The sequence below is a fragment of the Odontesthes bonariensis genome, chromosome 4 (assembly GCF_027942865.1).
Source record: "Odontesthes bonariensis isolate fOdoBon6 chromosome 4, fOdoBon6.hap1, whole genome shotgun sequence".
In the NCBI taxonomy this organism is placed as follows: Eukaryota; Metazoa; Chordata; class Actinopteri; order Atheriniformes; family Atherinopsidae; genus Odontesthes; species Odontesthes bonariensis.
The window spans coordinates 6,673,033-6,690,976 of record NC_134509.1 but is presented as its reverse complement, the minus strand read 5'-3'; the positions used below and the strand labels follow the sequence as shown (position 1 = coordinate 6,690,976).

Genomic DNA, 17,944 nt, shown 5'->3' with positions numbered 1-17,944 from the left:
CCAATTTCTGTCTGTAAACTAAGAAACCAATCAGAGCCTTTTTTGTTCTTTTTTTTTTTTAAAAAAAGAAAACATCCTAATTACAAGTTTAGACCCCACGCAAGAATATAACTGCAAGGCTTGGCTGGCATTCCTCTCAAAGGAGAGAAACTGCTGTGAATTACATACAGAGCTGGTCAGTAGTTGGCTTTTATTAGTGTTGAACTTGGTCTAAGTTCAAAGGCTTAATGCACAAATCAGAAGCCCTTTATAATATAACTTAAATCAACAGGTGCATGTTAAATTGTAATTGTAATTATACCTAAATTATGAGCCACTGATGTGTGTAATACAGACCAAATAATAAAGGGACATGTTCTAAGCCTTTTGTATAAGAATTCAGAGCAATTCAGACCTCAGTCTGTCAGAAGTGTGGATGAGGATACAGACGCTTTGTGTTACCTAACTGTTTTCTTAATGGCGCCTGGACTAAAACCTCAAAACACTAGTGTCTGCCTGAAGAGTTGATCGATTTATTTCAAATAAATCACCAAATTAGTATAAACTCTGGGCGATCAAAAGACAAAAAATAACAAACCAAATCCTTTACTCTCTCATAATGTGGGGGAAACTAAAAGTCATTCATCTACTGCTGCAAAATTGGAGAAACAAATAAGAACACAGAAAACAGCACAAATGAAAATAGCAGAACAATCCTGCCAAGATCATACAGTGGCGGTAAGTAAACTCACACACCTCAGTTAAATATGCAATCTAGTAAAGAAAAGAAAAAAAAGGACACTTTTTAGATTTGTTTTAGAATACCAGTAGTTTTATTCTAAGTCTGCACAACTCTAAAGTAAAACAGACGTGACGAATTCAAACCAAAGGCCTCGGTCATGCTGTCATTCTTCCCTCTAAATCTTTTCCCTCTGACTCTTGACTGCAGCACAGCTCCCAGCCTGCTCCCACTGCCTCTGCTGCACAGAGAAAAATCACACTCTCTGTCACACAGAATGCACACTGCACCAAGACCATATTTCAAACTCGGTGGAGCTATTATTTTTCCTCTCTGCAATCTTCATTCCTCTCACTGCTGAAAGTAAGGACCGAGACAATTCTGCATCTCCATGTGAAAAAAGTGCAATGAGCGCTGGAAAGGAGACGAAGAAAAAAGAAACAAAAAAACACAAGGCTCTGTTTGTCTGCGGTGGCCGAGGTTTTATCCAGGCGTTGCAGAGTGTTGTTTAGCATTACAAATCTCAGCCCCAGTCTGGATGGACACAGGAGGGCTCTGCTGGCCCTGCTCTAAATGTTTGCATCTACACTCTGCCATGAAAATAAGCCCCAAAACCCAAAGTGGTGGCAATGCAGCGATGTTGGAGGGGGTGGGGGGTAAAAAAATAAAAATAAATAAAAAATAAAAAAACAGAAGAAGGAAATTAAGGAAGAATGAAACTGGATGGAAGAAATTAAGAAATGTGTGTGGCGAGAATGAGGAAGGAAGGAAGGAAATAGTTTCAAGTAGTTGCATGGGGACAAAAAGAGAATTGGCCTGTGTGTGCTTGAGTGGAACGCAGGGAGAAGGACAGAGAAAAAGTGTGGGTACTAACCGGCCGTTGGAGGGGTGAGGAATGCCCGGCCCTGGCAAAAGAGAGTAGGGTGGAGGGTGGAGTATGTTCACAGTGCTGCTGCCAGCTGAGCACATTCCCTCTACAGAGTCATGGAGACTTTTTAACCTACAGATTTTTAAAGCAGCCATTAGTTTCCCTCAGTAGCAGGTCGTCCCCTGGACTACAGTTATATGGCAATACAAGCAATTTCTTCGAATAAATGCTGAGGAATACTACTTGAAGCAACGCCGAAATGATCAGTTGAGACAAAAATGTACACAGGGACAAAGGGTCCTCTCTTTTCATTCTATAGCTGACAGCAAAAATAGAGTTGTTGCGCATGTGGGTCTTGGATCTGGAACTTTGTCAGTTTTGTATGTGCCTTGAAGACATTCCCCATCCACCTTTTGGAAAGAACCAGAAAATTGTTGTGACAAAATGATCTTTTACTAAAATGCTTCATTATTCAAATTATGAGCAAATTCTAATTTCATTAATTCAATACTTTTTTTTTGTGGGGTATATTTGAGGCAAGCATGTTCTCAAAGTGTTATCTATCGCTTGATCATCAGTCCAAAACCTGAAAGAAAATATTTGAAAATGAGAAAACGTCAGTGACAAATGCATACCTGCTCCGCCAAAAATACCCAACGCCACTAAAGGCGCATTATGCCAACAAATGCGTTTGTCAATCTCTATACAAAGAAAGAGGCCTGCTGTTGAAGCTGAGCTGCGCACGGCTTGGAAATCTTCCGGAATAAAACTGCCCTCTGTTTTTTTTCTGCATGCCAGCAATGCAAAATAACATACCCCTGCTTTTCTCTAAAGTTGTTGTTGCGGAGGACATTTGTGAAATCACTCATAATGTAACTGTAAATGGTTTTCTGATTTTAATTTTGCCATAAATGTATCCACTTGAGCAGAATTCTGAAGCTCCTTTTCATGGAGTTTTAAACTTGAAACTCCAGCCATTCGATACGCGTGGTCATCTTTTAATGTGTCGCACGTTGCAAGGAAGAAAAAATGTTTTTGCAGATCGTAAAGGAGTTAAAAGCAGCTGCATCTCCATCAAACGCAACATTAACCCCCTTCAGACCTGAAACTTCTCTGTGAAAAACCTCCTCGGTTTCAGTCAACAGCTGCACAACTGTGAGGCCAAATGAGCAACCACGGATAAGAGACACTTGGGAGACCTCGAAAATACGGTAAATCATCCTCCTCATATCTGGGCCAGAGTGGGATTTTAAAAAGGGACATTTTTATTACTTTATATGTAAATGAGAGACTGAGTGAAAGGCTCACAACACAGAGTTAGTGACAGTGATGTCAGTGAACCTGCTCGGCAAAAGTGGCCCAACAAATACGTTCACTTTAGTTATAGTCCAACTTTGGCGGCCTCTTTGGTGAATGTGCCAGGGAAAAAGGAAAAAAGGAAAAAATAAAAAAGACAGATTCTTTATAAGAGCTCCAGGGAACAAGAGGTTGAAATTCATTGTCTACATTAATTCACAAGTTATGAAAATAGAGTAATACAATAGATTGTAATAATGCTTCAATGCTGCGACAAAAGAAGGCTTTAATTCCTGTTTTTTTTTTGTTGCAATTTTTACTTCATTTAAAGATATCAATACTTGTGCTACCACTGTTGGTTATTACAATACCTTTTAGCAGGATACCCTCCAAGGGCCCTGTCCAACTGCACACCCGACAGGGAGAGAGCTAAGAGGCTGGAGTAAAATGTGGAACATCAGGAGGACGTGACTTAACAGACTTGAGAGTCGTTTGACTTTCTGAAAAGAGACCCCACCTTTCCAAGAATTTTGCTGGGATGAGCGCTGCATGTGTGTGTGAGTGTTTGTGTGTGTTTCCCTGTGTTTTAGTGAGTGCGGTGGTTTATCATTCACTGACACCGGGCTAAGCTTTGATATCACACCACGCACACCCAAGGAGTTGAACAGATAAAGTGTGAGCACAGTTATGAATCTCAAATTGGTTCAATAGAAAATATAGAAGAGTGGTATTATGATTACTCTGGGCTGAAATAACAAGTGGATATTTTTAAAGCACATAATTGAGGTTATCTGTTGGATGCAGCTTCTTCAGTGTAAAAAATTATTTGTTCCATGTTATATTTAAAAAAAAGCAGCGTGGTAACGTTATATAAGATTCCAAACATTTTCTAAAATAGTTTCGGGAAATGAAATAGATTAAAACAAATAAATAAAGGGGAGAGCCCAGGCTTTTTACAGAACATGAGACACGTCATCTGTTTGAGCGTGTGTGCTCCTATCCCTCCAAAGCAGGCGGCAGTTACTTCTCTTTATGTCCTAAACAGTGAGCAAACGTGAGCTGATGTGAGGTCAGCTGAACTGCAGCACTCAGGCCATCACTGCGTCTCCTCCCAGTGGGAGCACGAGGACGGCCTCAGCACCGAGAGGATTGTTCTGGGCTGGGCTGGTCAGTGTGAAACTTACTTTTTATGTTTGAGTGACGGGAGGGGAGGATGGCGGTTGAATGGAGGTTGTTTGTACGTGTGTGTGCGTGTGTGTGTGTGTGTCCTCCCCCAGGAGAAAAGAGGACTCCTAATCTGTTTTCCTGGCTCTTCTTTAAAGGGAGAGCAAGACACACTAGAGGCTCCCTCTGATCTGCTGCCCCATCCATCCCTCACTTTCTCTCTGTCCTCCATCCCTCCGTTCCTCGCCTCCATCATCTGTCTCTCGTTCCCTCTGCTTTTAGCCCCCGTTTCCTCGGCCCCCCGTCCCTATGCTCCCTCATCTGTCGTGTTGGCCCGCTCTGGTCTTTGTATGGCAACAGCCCTCATCTCCAGATAGTGCCTAAGAACTCTGATTCCACTTAATCACTCAGTTTTTTATTAGTTTTCCCTCGCAGGGTATTTTGTGTTCTGTATTGCGTTTATCTATTATGCTGTTTCAGATTTATTGCTTTAGGAGGCAGACTGTGTGGCACACTCCCCACCAATACGATACACGACGCGGTGATCTCTCTACGTCTGCCCCTCTTTATGCCTGTTTGCTTTCATCCCTTCAAAATTAAATGAACAAATACACACGGAGAGGGATGCCACACTCACTCACAACTCTTCTTGTACTTCATTGTGCACTTTTTTAAAATTACTTTTCTTTTATCGGATGTCTCGGTGTCTCAGCAGCGTTTATTTACCTTGCAGTAGAGACCACAGGGGAAGAATGTGTGGCATCAGTTTCTCGGATACTACTCTACTCTCGGATCCATCTGTCCTGGCATCATTTATGCTGCCTTACTATTCAAATTTTAATATAAAAAGAAAGTCACAGGTACGGCTTCCTCTCAGAGCACAGATGTCTGTCTTTGAATGATTTTTCAATAATTTGGAGAATATTTAGAGCGGCTTTGTGGTGACTGTGGCACCTTTACATCAAGCTGTGTTCCAAAAAGGGAAGAAAAAAAATCAACTGTTTATTTTTCTTTCATTAAAAGAGTGTTAGAGAGATTTTTTATTTTTTTTGGAAAACAAACACAAACAACCAAGGTCATTTTGTTGCCATTGCTTTGCACTGCAACCCTGAGCTTCTTGTGCATAATTAGGAATTATGGCATTCATGCTGAAAATATTTTGCCCCAAAATGGCGGCACAACATCCTGGCCCTCCATTTTGTTCTGTCACTAGATCGAGTCTGGATCCTGCACCTGACTTGTTGGACCAGTGTTGGCATTTGAAAATACCCTCTCTCCATGCCCCGCTGTTACTATGCAGCCCCGGTCTGGTCATTGGGCCCCACAAGCGCCGTTTACCTGCTGCACCAATCAGAAGGAGCCTCGTGACCGTTGCACCCTCCTTCTCTACTCTGGTTCCAAGGGCTTCCTGTGACCAGAGGGGGAGAAACTTGGGCACTGGCCATCACCTCAACCAAATCCAGAATCAAATGAGGAGAGAGACTCACAGAAACAGCCAGATCGAAGGAGAAAGAAACAGAAACACCTAGTGAGCCAGGATGTAATTAAAAACACACACTGCAGAGGAAGTGAATGCAAAAATTGCTGTGACTGCGTTAAAGGAAAAAAGCGATAGCTCCTTTTTTGGGGGTTGAAAAATAATTATTATTCATGACCTCATCCCTCCCATCCAAATTCATCACCCTCCCTCCTTCCCATCCCACTCAAATGCTCCCTCCTCCTCACTTCCTCTCCCCTCCGTTGGGTGGCAACACTTGGTAGGGCACATGGTGAGACAGCTGTTGCAGGGCAAGATGGGCATCTGTGGCGCTACGTAGAGGAGATGGTATGGGGGGGGGGTTTGTGGGTGGTGCAGATGACATAAAGACAGAGAGATAGAACCTTGTCTCTGTGTTTCTATTCTTAACTCTGAAAATGATTATTTGATCTTTGGGGAAAGATGGAGAAGTACAATAGCCAGAGAAAGAAGACAGAAAGAGACAGAGAAGGCAAATCAAGGCCAAGTTGTGGATGAAATCAGCACCTGAGTTCCAATCCATGACAGAAACGACATTAGCATAAGAACACAAGGATGGACTGCTCCAAGATTGTACTTAGCATCTTCAAAACCCAATTACACACACACACACACACACACACACACACACACACACGCACACACACACACACTTGTCTATCTCCCTGTGCAAATTTCATTCTGTCTTTCTCTCACACACCAACACATAGACTACACCCTCTTCCCTCTGCACCTTCCTCTTCAGAGGGAATGGGCGGTTTCCCAGGGTTATTAACACATGCCAGGTGCCCTCCCTTCCCCTTCCCAAATATGCACACAAACACACATGAATACCTCACTCCCATCCACTCCTCTCCCTCATTTCTCCCAGCACCTACCACACACCCTTGCCATTTCTCTCTCCTCCCAAAGCGCCAGCGCAGCCCCACCTCCCAGTGCCAAAGTGGGCAGCCTCTGCCTTGGCGTTGCTTGGGCCTTCTGGTGCCCCAGATAGCTGTGTGAGTTTGTGTGTGTGTGTGTGTGTGTGTTTGTGAGCACTGGCCCAGCTCTTTGCGGACACAGCCAGCCCTTTAAACTGTGTCAAGGCTCCAGATGCTGGGAGAGACTGGGATTAACACAGGCGTTTGTATGCAGACACATAGACGCAGATGCACACACAATAGTCTCCAGGCCCAGAGATTGCATCATTCCTCACAAGCTTTGTCTCTCGTGTTTTGACGAAGCTTGTGTGATGTAGAAAAAATGAAAGTACTGCTTTATTATTTTTCAAGCAACTCACCTTTACAGCTCTTGTGTCTAAAACTGTAAACTGTACACATTAATAACGTGCTGGATCATACACAGAGCTATGGGAGACAGGACGAAAAGGTAGCGGAAATCCTATAGCAAACCAACAGATCCTGGCAGTATTTGGAAACGATGAAACTGATGCCAGCGCAGCACCTCAGAGAATGGATTTGGATTAGGCAAACACAGAACAGGACCTTGGAGACCTGACATACACACACCCCGGTGTCCGTACACTGGGCCTTTAGCAGCATGCCACTACCCCGAGGGCATAAATGCACACGCATACGCAAATATGCAGAGACGAATACCAACCAAGTGTCCACCTACTCTTGCTTTTGTGGCGTGCCACTGCCCTTAGGGTATGCAGATTTGCACAGACACAAATGTATTCGTTCAAGCACACCAGGATGCACATTCCACTGGTGGTTTGGACAACAACTGAGCGCAGTTAGCAGAACTGAAGTGATGTAAATGATAGGGAATTCAGACAGTCTCCCAGCAAACCAGCAAAAGCTACAAACTACTGTGTGTCAAAATGTGTAAAAAGAAAAAAGACCCAATGAATGAATGAATGTTCTCCTCCAGTTTTCAGTGTTTCTCTCGATGCGTCTTGCTGAGCAGTAGTAATGGTGCCAGTTATGGAGTGTTTGCGATAGCAGGGAGCTACCTTGGCGCTGTGCCCTAATTTAGGGGGAATTAAAAAGCACTAGGCAGGCCCCTTTGTGGCACCGTGCGCCCGCTTTAATCTCCCCACGCCTCAGCGGGCACCCACAGCACCAGGAGTTGGCACCGTGCCCACATGACCTCAGGCAATATGGAAATCGCCACCGAAAACCCTAACTAAGCGCTGAACCCTGCCCCAATGCACAGTATACACAGCACACAGAGACATGCGCAAAGTGAGGCCATGGCTCACACACGCTCGCACACATGTTGCAAAATGGGCAGCTCATAGTGGTGCTTTTCACAGTGTACTCACTTACAAATACTTGCACGTATGATTAAAAATGTGAAAAAGTACCTGCAGGCTGCATGCGTGCACAAAACTGCAGCACTGTTACACACGTGGAGACACACTTTTGCTTGTCTGAGAAGGCCATGGGGGCTTGAAATGAAATACTGCCGCTGTTGTCCCCATTGGCACACATATGACATGAACACATTCACTTTTCCACACATTCAAACTTAGTGAGTTGTCTTTGAAGTGTAGGTGAGTGTAATGCTTGTCATTAGGTCATCCATCAAGGCTAATGAAACTGAAAGACCCTGACACTGTCTCACTGGGCAGCACCGCTGGCGCCGCGAGCCAACTCAAGGAGAAATGGATTGATTCAATTACACAGTGTGGGCATATGCACACACTCACATAAATACACATACATATACATGTGCAGAGGGGAAAAAAGACACACGTGAAGCTTGCCCACAAAAGTGCTTTGTATGCAGGTACATAATCGTGAGTAAAAATACAATTCCACAAATACGCTCACACGTCATCAAATACAACCCATCAGCCAGCAGTATAGGATTCAAGCTAGTGGGCCAGTACGGGCCTAGAACTCCTCATTGATGGTAACATTTTTCTGATATTCACAAAATGATGCACCATCACAACAAGATAAGGTGGACTGAGCATCTCTACTGCTCAATTCAATGAAGGCGCCATTAGCGAGTCTGCTGACCGTCCTCACTGCAGGTTCACAATGTTCCTTTCCCTAAAACAAAGACCCGCTTTGGCTCTGGAACAGGATGCACTCCCAACCCTCTCCCTCTCTGTTCCCCTGGTTCCTCTCTCGCTGCTTGCTCTCGTTCTCTGTCCATTTGTCTACCCACTGGTTTCACTTAATAAGCTTCAAAGGTTTCTGAGCAACTTGGTTTAAAAAAAAAAAAAAAAAAAGAAAGAAAGAAAAAAAAGTTACCATGGCATTTTTTTGGCTCACAGCATCTTCCCTCTTGCTGAGGATATGGGGTTGCCATGACATCAGTTGGCACATTGTAAAGCATACAATTGTGCATGTGTGTGTGTATGTGAGCACGCACGTGCACGTGTGCACTTGATGGACATCATGTGCCAACCTCGGCTAAATGCTTAGACACTGATGGAAAACTGAGCAGCAACGCTACGAACATAGTTAACTTTTTTTTTTGCCAACTTACTGTTACAGACCTTTATTTTCCCCAACATACACTGCATACACACGCAGAATTGAAAGGACTTTAATCTTCTCCTCTGGGAAATAGTAATAGAAATATTAATTGGACAGTGCATGAAAAAATTGTCAGTCTAGGAAGTTTGCATTTAATCTCACTGTCTCAATGCTGCACATAAACTAAAAAGATAACATGTGTTTGGCTTTGGCATATTATTAATAAAACTCGGCAACAGAAGATCTGGCTCAGCGTAACAGCATACATGCATTTTCTGCGAGTACATTCTGTGTTTGTTTTGCTTAAACTTACCCGTGAGAGTCTCCGATCCAAGTGCAAACTTTAAAATTGGCTCAGGGGTTTCCACGGATGGTTAATGTTTTCACGCTGGCATCTTTCTTTGTTTCTGCTAATGCTTGTGAGGGTGACTTTGAATTTGTGTTGGTGCATTTATTTTTGTGTACTTTGATTAACAGTAAGTGGTAAAAGTAACTTGTATTTTCTCATATACACAGTGTACACAGCAGATAGTTATGAATGCAAAGGTCAAAGCCATGTAATGGAAAAATATCTGTCTGATTGTGTGCTTTGTGCACTTTATGAGTAATGTGAAGCACGGTGATTTTTCTTTTCTTCTTTTTGCTATAGGCAAATGGCTCCAATGGTTGGATTTGCTCAAAAGGAGAACATTATTTTGTGGTCTGACATTTGCAGGCCGTCACACTTCCCTGCACTCAACATTTGTCAAAAATATTTGGAAGGCTTGAGCAACTCCAGCATGTCTCCATTGTGGTTATTTGGGCTGATTAAAGGTAGTCCTCTCCTCTCCTAACACCTAGAAAATAATTTTCACCTGGTAGTTGATGTGGAAATAAAAATTAAACTTTTGTAAAATCTTCGTTTCTGTTTATTCTGACGAATTCTTTCGAATCGTTGCCCAGCACTTGCCCTCTTAAATTGTTTATACCGTTCATGTGTGCAATCCTATGGAATCTTATCCCGCTAGTGGCCTCTAGTGGTTTGCACATGATGTTACTATACACCTATTCAATTCATCAAGCCATTCTCCGGATCTGGGATCCCCAATACGTATTAATTTCATCCACAGTGCGCCACACAGTTATTACTATAATCAAACAACTACATCAGAAGAACAAAAGAAGAAAGAAAATCACATTCCTCTATATTTTATGATGAATGATTTTTCAAAACTAACAGAAAATGATACAACTCGTGGTTCAAACTGGATAGTTTTCTTTTCCAGGATTTATTTGGAGATGTTTCACCACTCACCCACTTTTTTTCAGTGATGAGCAGTTACTTCATTTCCTATTTGCATTGCACTGTGGCAGAACAGGATGTACCCACAGCCCCGTTGGAAATCAGCTGTGTTCAACAAGATTTCAGTCTTATTTAAATATCACTGTGTATCATTAAGCTATTATGGCTCTTCACACTGATCCATACAATTTAATATGTAATTCATTGTTTAATCTCATCTGAACAAAATTTTTGTAACACAGTCTCAAGGTTTAATCAATATCACAATATGATTTTAGAAATGTTTATATATTCTGCTAAAGTCTACTTTTAAAAAACATCTATGAAGTTTTAAGAATTTTCCAAAGACAAAAGCTTGTTAAAATTAATAGAATTTTAAAGTGTCCCTAAATTGCCATGCAGTTAGCAATGAAACTTTATTGATTTTTTTAAAAACACATAAATGGGAAGTTTATCATCTTTAATTCACTTTAGTCCATGAGAAACTCTGCTTTGCATTTATCAGATAAATTTACAATATACGAAAGCTGGTTCCATCTAGTGTGTTAGAGGTAAGATGTGAGCATGATTATTGTAAAGACTTTGCTAAATGAACCTCATTCAGCAACTGAAGTGGACATGTGCATACTAATTTCTGTTCCGCTTGTCTTCACCGCGGCAGTAAATAAAAAAAAAGAAAAGAAAAGAAAAAAAACATCCTATGGAGCCCTGGTCATATAATTTGCCCCCTTTTACAAAAGAAAGAAAAAAAAAACATCCCTCCATGGGAACCGGAGCATAAGTTTAATAGTAATTCTTATTAACCCGTACAACTGCTAGGAGCCAACAACATAAAATGCTGTTTTTCTGTTGATCTGTTTACGCTCGCCTGAGGAACTTTACCGCCGAGGGAGCCAAGACTCCAGAGTAAGAAAAACCTTTCCCTTTCTCTCCCTCACATCCAAAGTGGACTTATTATGTTACTGATGGCAGAACTCCCAGTGTGGAATTAGGACTTTGAGCTCCGATAACGTTCCTGAATCCCAGCACAGCCCTAATGTAACTGGTGGTGGTCACACACTGCTCTCTGTCTTGGCCTGAGCCAGACCAGCCCAGGAATTACTCATTAATAGGGGGGACAACTTCAGGCTGCTACTGTTTCCCATGCAGCTGAAGAAAGAAAATGCTTTACAAGTTTCTTTGTGATGTTGAGATGTTTCAGAAATGATTCGCACATATTTTCATCTTTATTTGGGTTCCATTTGTGAGCAGTAGATGAGTGCTTGTTGTAAGCCCTCTGTTTCGTCCCTCCTGTCCCGTTAACCATTTGAACCCATAACATAGTCTCAATATTAGAAATGACTCCAGCTTTAGCTTTCACCATTATTTCTCCAGTCTGATCCAATCAGACGGCTTCTAAAAGTGGTTATTGCTGAGTGTGGGAGAAAATGAGTGGGAGTAAGTGGGTGTGTGTGTGTGTGAGGGGGGGGGGGGGGGGGGGGGTTATGGCAAAAGAGAAAGAGAAAATGGCGGGGTAACAATCCAAGTTCATAAAGGGAAACTATTAGGACACAATGGATTGATATGGCCCATAGATTCTGATGTTCTTGTCTGGCTTAATGAAATTCCCTTGACTGCATCAGCTTCGCAAACAGCAGCACATATAAAGATGTGTACATTCTCATTACAGTGGGCTCATTGCTTCCCTCAGGCTCTCCTGACAGGTGTGGCTCCCACACACAGACTCACATAGATAAACATTCACACACACACAACCAGTCCCTACAGGGCATTTTCCCTATCCTGGGACTGCACAATGGGCACTTTGTACACACCAGCCCCACCGCCTTCCAGCACATCCCTCTTTAAATGGGAGATTATGCAAATGAGTTCACACCACCGCAGCACCCCATATGTAAGTGATGTGCATTCAGTGAAATCTATAGTCTGGTCTACAGGAGCACGTATGGGAGTCTCACTGTGAGATGGACGTGGCCTAAATATGCAGTCAACATCCAAAGTAATGGAACCATCCAAGAATATTTGTAAAATCCAGTTTACCAAGAATAAACTATTGAATTTGTATTATGTCTAATTCACGAGGTGATTATGTGTTTTAAGTGTTTGACACGAACAGTAACCATAGCTGTCATATAAATGTGGGTGACTTAACAACTGACAATATTTGGCTCTAAAACGTTTTGAGGTAAAAGTCTAAAGTAGGATAAAATAGAACAAAAAAGAAATAAATCTCAAAACTGTAATTCATTATAGAAATTTGTGCAATTCCACCACTAATTAATTCACCTCTGTTACCAGTGCCTTTAACTGATCAGTCATGTGATGTGCATTCATCAAAAATTGGGAAAAGAAAAATAATCAGAGAATGTGAGGGAAACACTATGAGTGAGCCCGAGGTCCTGTAGTGACAACTTAATTTAGCACTTTTTAATAAGCGTCAGGCGAGCAGAAGCCACACTCAGCACAAATATGAGAACAGCTTTGGCAGTTCTGTAGCTGCTGCGCAGTAAAACTGCTGCTCACACTTAAAGTTGGTGTGCAGACGGAGACGTAGAGGAGATGAACCTGCGTGAACACTGGCTGACAGACACCACAGGCTTGTTACATGCAGCAGTTTCAGGTCCGGGGTCAGACTGGGACACAGGTTACCACAGGGTTAAAGCCTCGCGCACATGAGAAAAACAGCAGAAACAGATTTAAGAGAGAGGTGTATGCCAAGAGTGCCATCTGTTTTAGTCGTACCCGGACCCCCCCCCCCCCCCCCCCAGTTTCCACGGTTTTCGCCATCTTTGTCTTTGTGCATATTCCCCTCTTCCCATCTCTCTTCCTTTTTTTTGTCAGCAGCTAAATATTACTATGCATTATTTGTTTTCTGAGCACTGGTCCGACTGCTGATGATAAACTATGGTATAGATAGCGGATCTGAATGGGGGTGTGGCGGTGGGGGTTGTGACTAAGTTCAAATCTGGCAGCCGTCTCAAGTGTAATGACACCTCCATCTCTGTGGAAAACCATCTCCTTTTGTCTTCACTTGCATGGAAGCTCTTTCTTTTTACTGTTTTGTTCCCAGAAAACCCATGGAACATTTGCCAGCATTTTTAAGAGCTGCGAAAAGCAGTTTTTTTTTTCTTCTTCTGGGTTTTTTTTAAGTCTTCCACCTCGCAGGTGTTTCTTTTTAAGGCGTGCTCGACAATGCCAAGCTCGTCTTGGCTCGTCTTGAATGCCACAGGCCTCTGGGGAGAGAAGGGGAAAAAAAAAAAAACAGGGTTGGAGGAATCTTATTGATTAGCATTTGTCGCTTCCCTTTTCTTTATCTGATTGTGGCTCTCTTTTTCAGCCTCACTCACTCCATCTCCACGCACTTTTTAAGTGGTGATGGGGGGGGGCTTTTAGGTCAGGCCAAGGTGGGAAAATAAGAGCAAAAGAAATGTTAACGATAGCATAAAACTCTACTGTCACAGAACAAAGCTGCAGCAATATGTCTGAAAATTGGAAGTTTAATTGTGTGTTTGTGGAAAAGTTCACATGTGACACTCTCAGAACAGGCAAGGCAAGGCAAGTTTATTTGTACAGCACAATTCAACAACAAGGTGATTAAAAGTGCTTTACAGATACATAAAAACAGTAGAAATAAAAAGCACGATTTAAATTTTAAAACAAAAAAGAAAGAAATAAGAACAATAGATAAAATCAGATAAAATCAGTAGTTAAAATGTAATTAAGTTTTGAAACTCAAGCTTCAGATTTGGAGCTTTATTCAAACGCAGCTGAAAATAGGTGTGTCTACAACCTGGACTTAAATACACTGAGTGTTTCAGCTGATCTGAGACTTTCTGGGAGGTAGTTCCAGACATGTGGAGCATAGAAACTGAATGCAGCTTCTCCATGTCTGGTTCTGACTCTTGGAACTGATAGAAGACCAGATCCAGATGAGCTGAGGGGTCTGGAAGGTTCATACTGGGTCAGGAGGTCACTCATGTATTCTGGTCCTAGACCATTCAGAGCTTTATAGACCAGTATCAGAACTTTAAAGTCTATCCTCTGATGGACAGGCAGCCAGTGTAAAGACCTCAGAGCTGGACCGATGTGGTCCACTTTTTTGGTCTCAGTGAGGACTCGAGCAGCAGAGTTCTGAATAAGCTGCAGTTGTCTAATTGACTTTTTAGGTAAAGACGCTGTTACAGTAATCAAGCCTACTAAAGATGAATGCATGGACTAGTTTTTCCAGGTCCTGCTGACACATCAAATCTTTTAACCTTGATATATTCTTAAGGTGATAGTAGGCTGACTTTGTTACTGCCTTAATGTGTTTTTCCAAATTTAGGTCTGAGTCCATCACTACACCCAGATTTCTGGCCTGGTTGGTAGTTTCTAGGTGTATAGATTGAAGTTCTGTGGTGACCTGTAATCGTTTCTCTTTGGCTCCAAAGACAATTACCTCAGTTTTGTTTTTGTTTAGCTGGAGAAAGTTGTGGCACATCCAGTCATTAATCTCCTCAATGCATTTACCAAGAGCCTGTACAGGGCTTCGGTCTCCTGGTGACATTGTAATATATATCTGCGTGTCATCTGCATAGCTATGGTAGTTTATTTATTTATTTATTTTATAATCTGTGCCAGTGGGAGCATGTACATGTTAAACAGAAGAGGTCCCAGGATGGAACCTTGGGGTAAGTATATTTTGAACCAGTTTAGTACAGTTCCGGAAAGACCTGCCCAGTTCTCCAGTCGTTTGAGTATTGTGGTCAACTGTATGAAATGCAGCACTGAGATCCAGTAAAACTAAGACTGACATTTTTCCACCGCCTGTATTCAGACATATGTCATTAAACACTTTGGTCAGAGCAGTCTCAGTGCTGTGGTGCTGTCTAAAACCTGTCTGGAAGGTATCATAGCAGTTATTTTGTGTTAAAAAGTAATTGAGCAGTTGAAAAAACGCTTTTTCAATGATCTTACTTAAAAATGGGAGATTTGAGACAGGCCTGTAGTTGTTCATTTGAAAAGCCCAACTAGGTCAGACAACAAGTTGAGGTTGGTGATAGATGCCATTCTGACAGATGATTATGATTCAAGCTACATTTACAGAATATGAGAAACAAATCTATCTCACTTTCTCTGATTAGTATTATGTGGGTAATTGATACTGTTACAGCCAAAACTAGATCCAATAATATTAGGAAGACTGCTGTTCCATAAAGCCACCATGTGGTGCTGACACTAACAACAGCCATCTTGCTGAAGGTGGAGTTGATACCTGTGTAAACTAAAATTATAGTATAACTAACGTAAATCTGAAAGGTTGCACAAATATGTCAAAGCAATAGGGAACAATAAGTAAAAACAAAGCCACAATATTGCCTATGAGAGAAACAAAAATGACTCAGATTGTTGAATTAGACTGTGATATCAGTGATATGCCGGCTGGATGGAAAGAAGCATGGGGCAAGAGGGAGGGAGGGAGGAGGAGAGCACAGAGAGAGAGATGAAAAGAGGGAGCCGGGAAAGAAGTGCCATCTGTTTTTTTTTAGGGACGAGGATGACAAAAATTATAGAAGTGCTCAGAGGCAGAATGTTAGCATAGAGTTGGGGTGTGAGAGGAGTCTACGTACAGGGGGGAGGAAACTGCAAGGGGCACAGAAAGGTAAGGGAGAGGTGGACAGATGGAAGACAGAGAGATGAGAGAGGGAGAAGGAGCAGGAAGCAAAGAGGAGCAGAGACTGGGTCTGGCAGCTGAGTGAGAGCGCTGGGCACGCACACATCAGGAGGGGACATGACTCGACATGCCGGCTCGGCCCAGCTGGGTCAAGACTCTGCGCTGCCATGATGTTTTGGCTTGGCACTCTCCACACTCACACAAACATGCATGCACGGGCTCGGAAACCAACAAACAAATCCAGTGCCCCCCAACCCCTTACCCCCCACACTTACTCCTCATCCTCCCCTCTCCGTGTCTCATATCTAGACACGCACCCAGTCACAGGCAAACACACACACACTCACACCCAAAATGCCATGCTTTTGGCTAGCGCCGGCCAGGCGGGCGAGGGCCCTGGACTAATGGAAACGCCAAACTCGTTACTCTAACGCTGGGTGACAAGGGCACCTTGGGCTGCAGATGTTCCTGCTGATGACAGATGGAGTCTGGCACTGCCAGGGGACAGTGGGCCAGGCCTGCGCCAGCTCCATGCCACCTGCACCCCTCCTCTGTACCCCTCCACACAAACACGCACACACTCCCTGCTTCCTCGCTTGGCCTATCTCTCTTGAACACTGGCACACGGCTTCCCCCTTTTGTACCCCCACCTCCTACTTGCATGTGTATGCCTCTCGCCATCGCTCTTCCTCTTTCACTTTCTCACACACTGGGGTGATACTCTTCCTCCTTTGCCCACTGTGAGGATGAGTATGGACATATCTGTCACATTGGCAAAATGCGTTGGATAAATTTAGTCTGTCGCTGGAATGATCTACAGCAGCAGGAGTGCAATTTGGTGCTTCACATCATTCGATATGAAGAACTGTTTTGTTCACAGCGGCAACCTAATGAGCGCTGTGACAAAACGAGTGAGCAATGTTGACTGCCACACATTCTCTAACCGTCCTATCTGATTGCTGAATGCAATTCACAGCCATTTTATGCTTAAAAGTGGATTCCAGATTAGCTAATGTATGATGGAGCCTGTGTAATGATACCATTTATCTTCATGGAAGTGGTGACAGACTCCTGGAGGTGATTCACTGGTCTGGCTCGAAGACACAGTCCACCAGGATAATTTGCTTTCTGTAGTTGGTAGCCAGATTACCAAAGTGTTCTCAGCTGTAAATTTGATGATGATGACGATTTTTAAAAGGAGTCCGCTTTCAGCTCTCGGTGTAGGACTGTCTTAAATGTCACCAGTGATGTTTCTCGAGGGAGCAGAAAAAGAATATAGCTTATTTCTTGAAAGGTTTTATGGTTAGTTTTACTCATATGTACCGTTTTACTCATCGTTTCTCACATATCTTCCGATTAAATGTTACAGATGAATTGAAAGGCACTGAACTGGAGCGGGTGAAGACATCAAGAGCACAGGGGGAGGTAAACCCACGGCTAACATCAAAGTCTTTTTCTCCCAGAAAACGTGATGAGATCCTGGAAAAGTGTCTCTACCCCAACGCCAGCAACAAATCCAGGCACATCGTCTGTCAGTCTCGGATTCCAAGTGCTGAAAGAACACCAAGACACTAGAGATTCATATGTTTGCCGTTTCATAAATTTTGATAAATCTAAGCAGGTCCAGTAGCCAAAGTTTTGTCTCCAACTTGGCCCAGAGCAGTGTTTCCCACTGTTGGAATTTGTAGACCATGCATTTTGACATTGAAATCTTATGGAACTCCTGTGACAACAAGAAAGCAATGTGCATGGACATAATCAAAGTTTCATGGGAGCTTGTGAACTGTCAGTGTAAAATCCACTTTGAAGATCCAGTTCTGCAGCGTGGCTGCATCTTTTGGGAGCCTTTTTTCTGTGCTATGTATGACTGCTTTATCTGTGCAGTAACCCCCTCCTCATCAGTCTCAACCCTCTCGCATCAAGTCTGCATCCCCCCTCCATTTGCCCACTTCATCCAAAAACCATGTGTGGCACGTCATTTCAACTCCCTCCACGCAGAAGAAGGGCCCC

At 42.9% G+C, this 17,944-nt stretch overlaps 1 long non-coding RNA gene across 1 annotated transcript; it reads right to left on the bottom strand.

The window, feature by feature from the left end:
• Positions 1-722: 722 nt before the first annotated feature.
• Positions 723-3,317, bottom strand: LOC142379216 (uncharacterized). The gene is made up of 3 exons (XR_012769655.1): positions 3,254-3,317; positions 1,593-1,718; positions 723-959 (listed from the first exon to the last, which is right to left on the bottom strand). It is a non-coding gene; the product is annotated as an uncharacterized LOC142379216 (long non-coding RNA).
• Between the last annotated feature and the right edge of the window lie 14,627 nt (positions 3,318-17,944).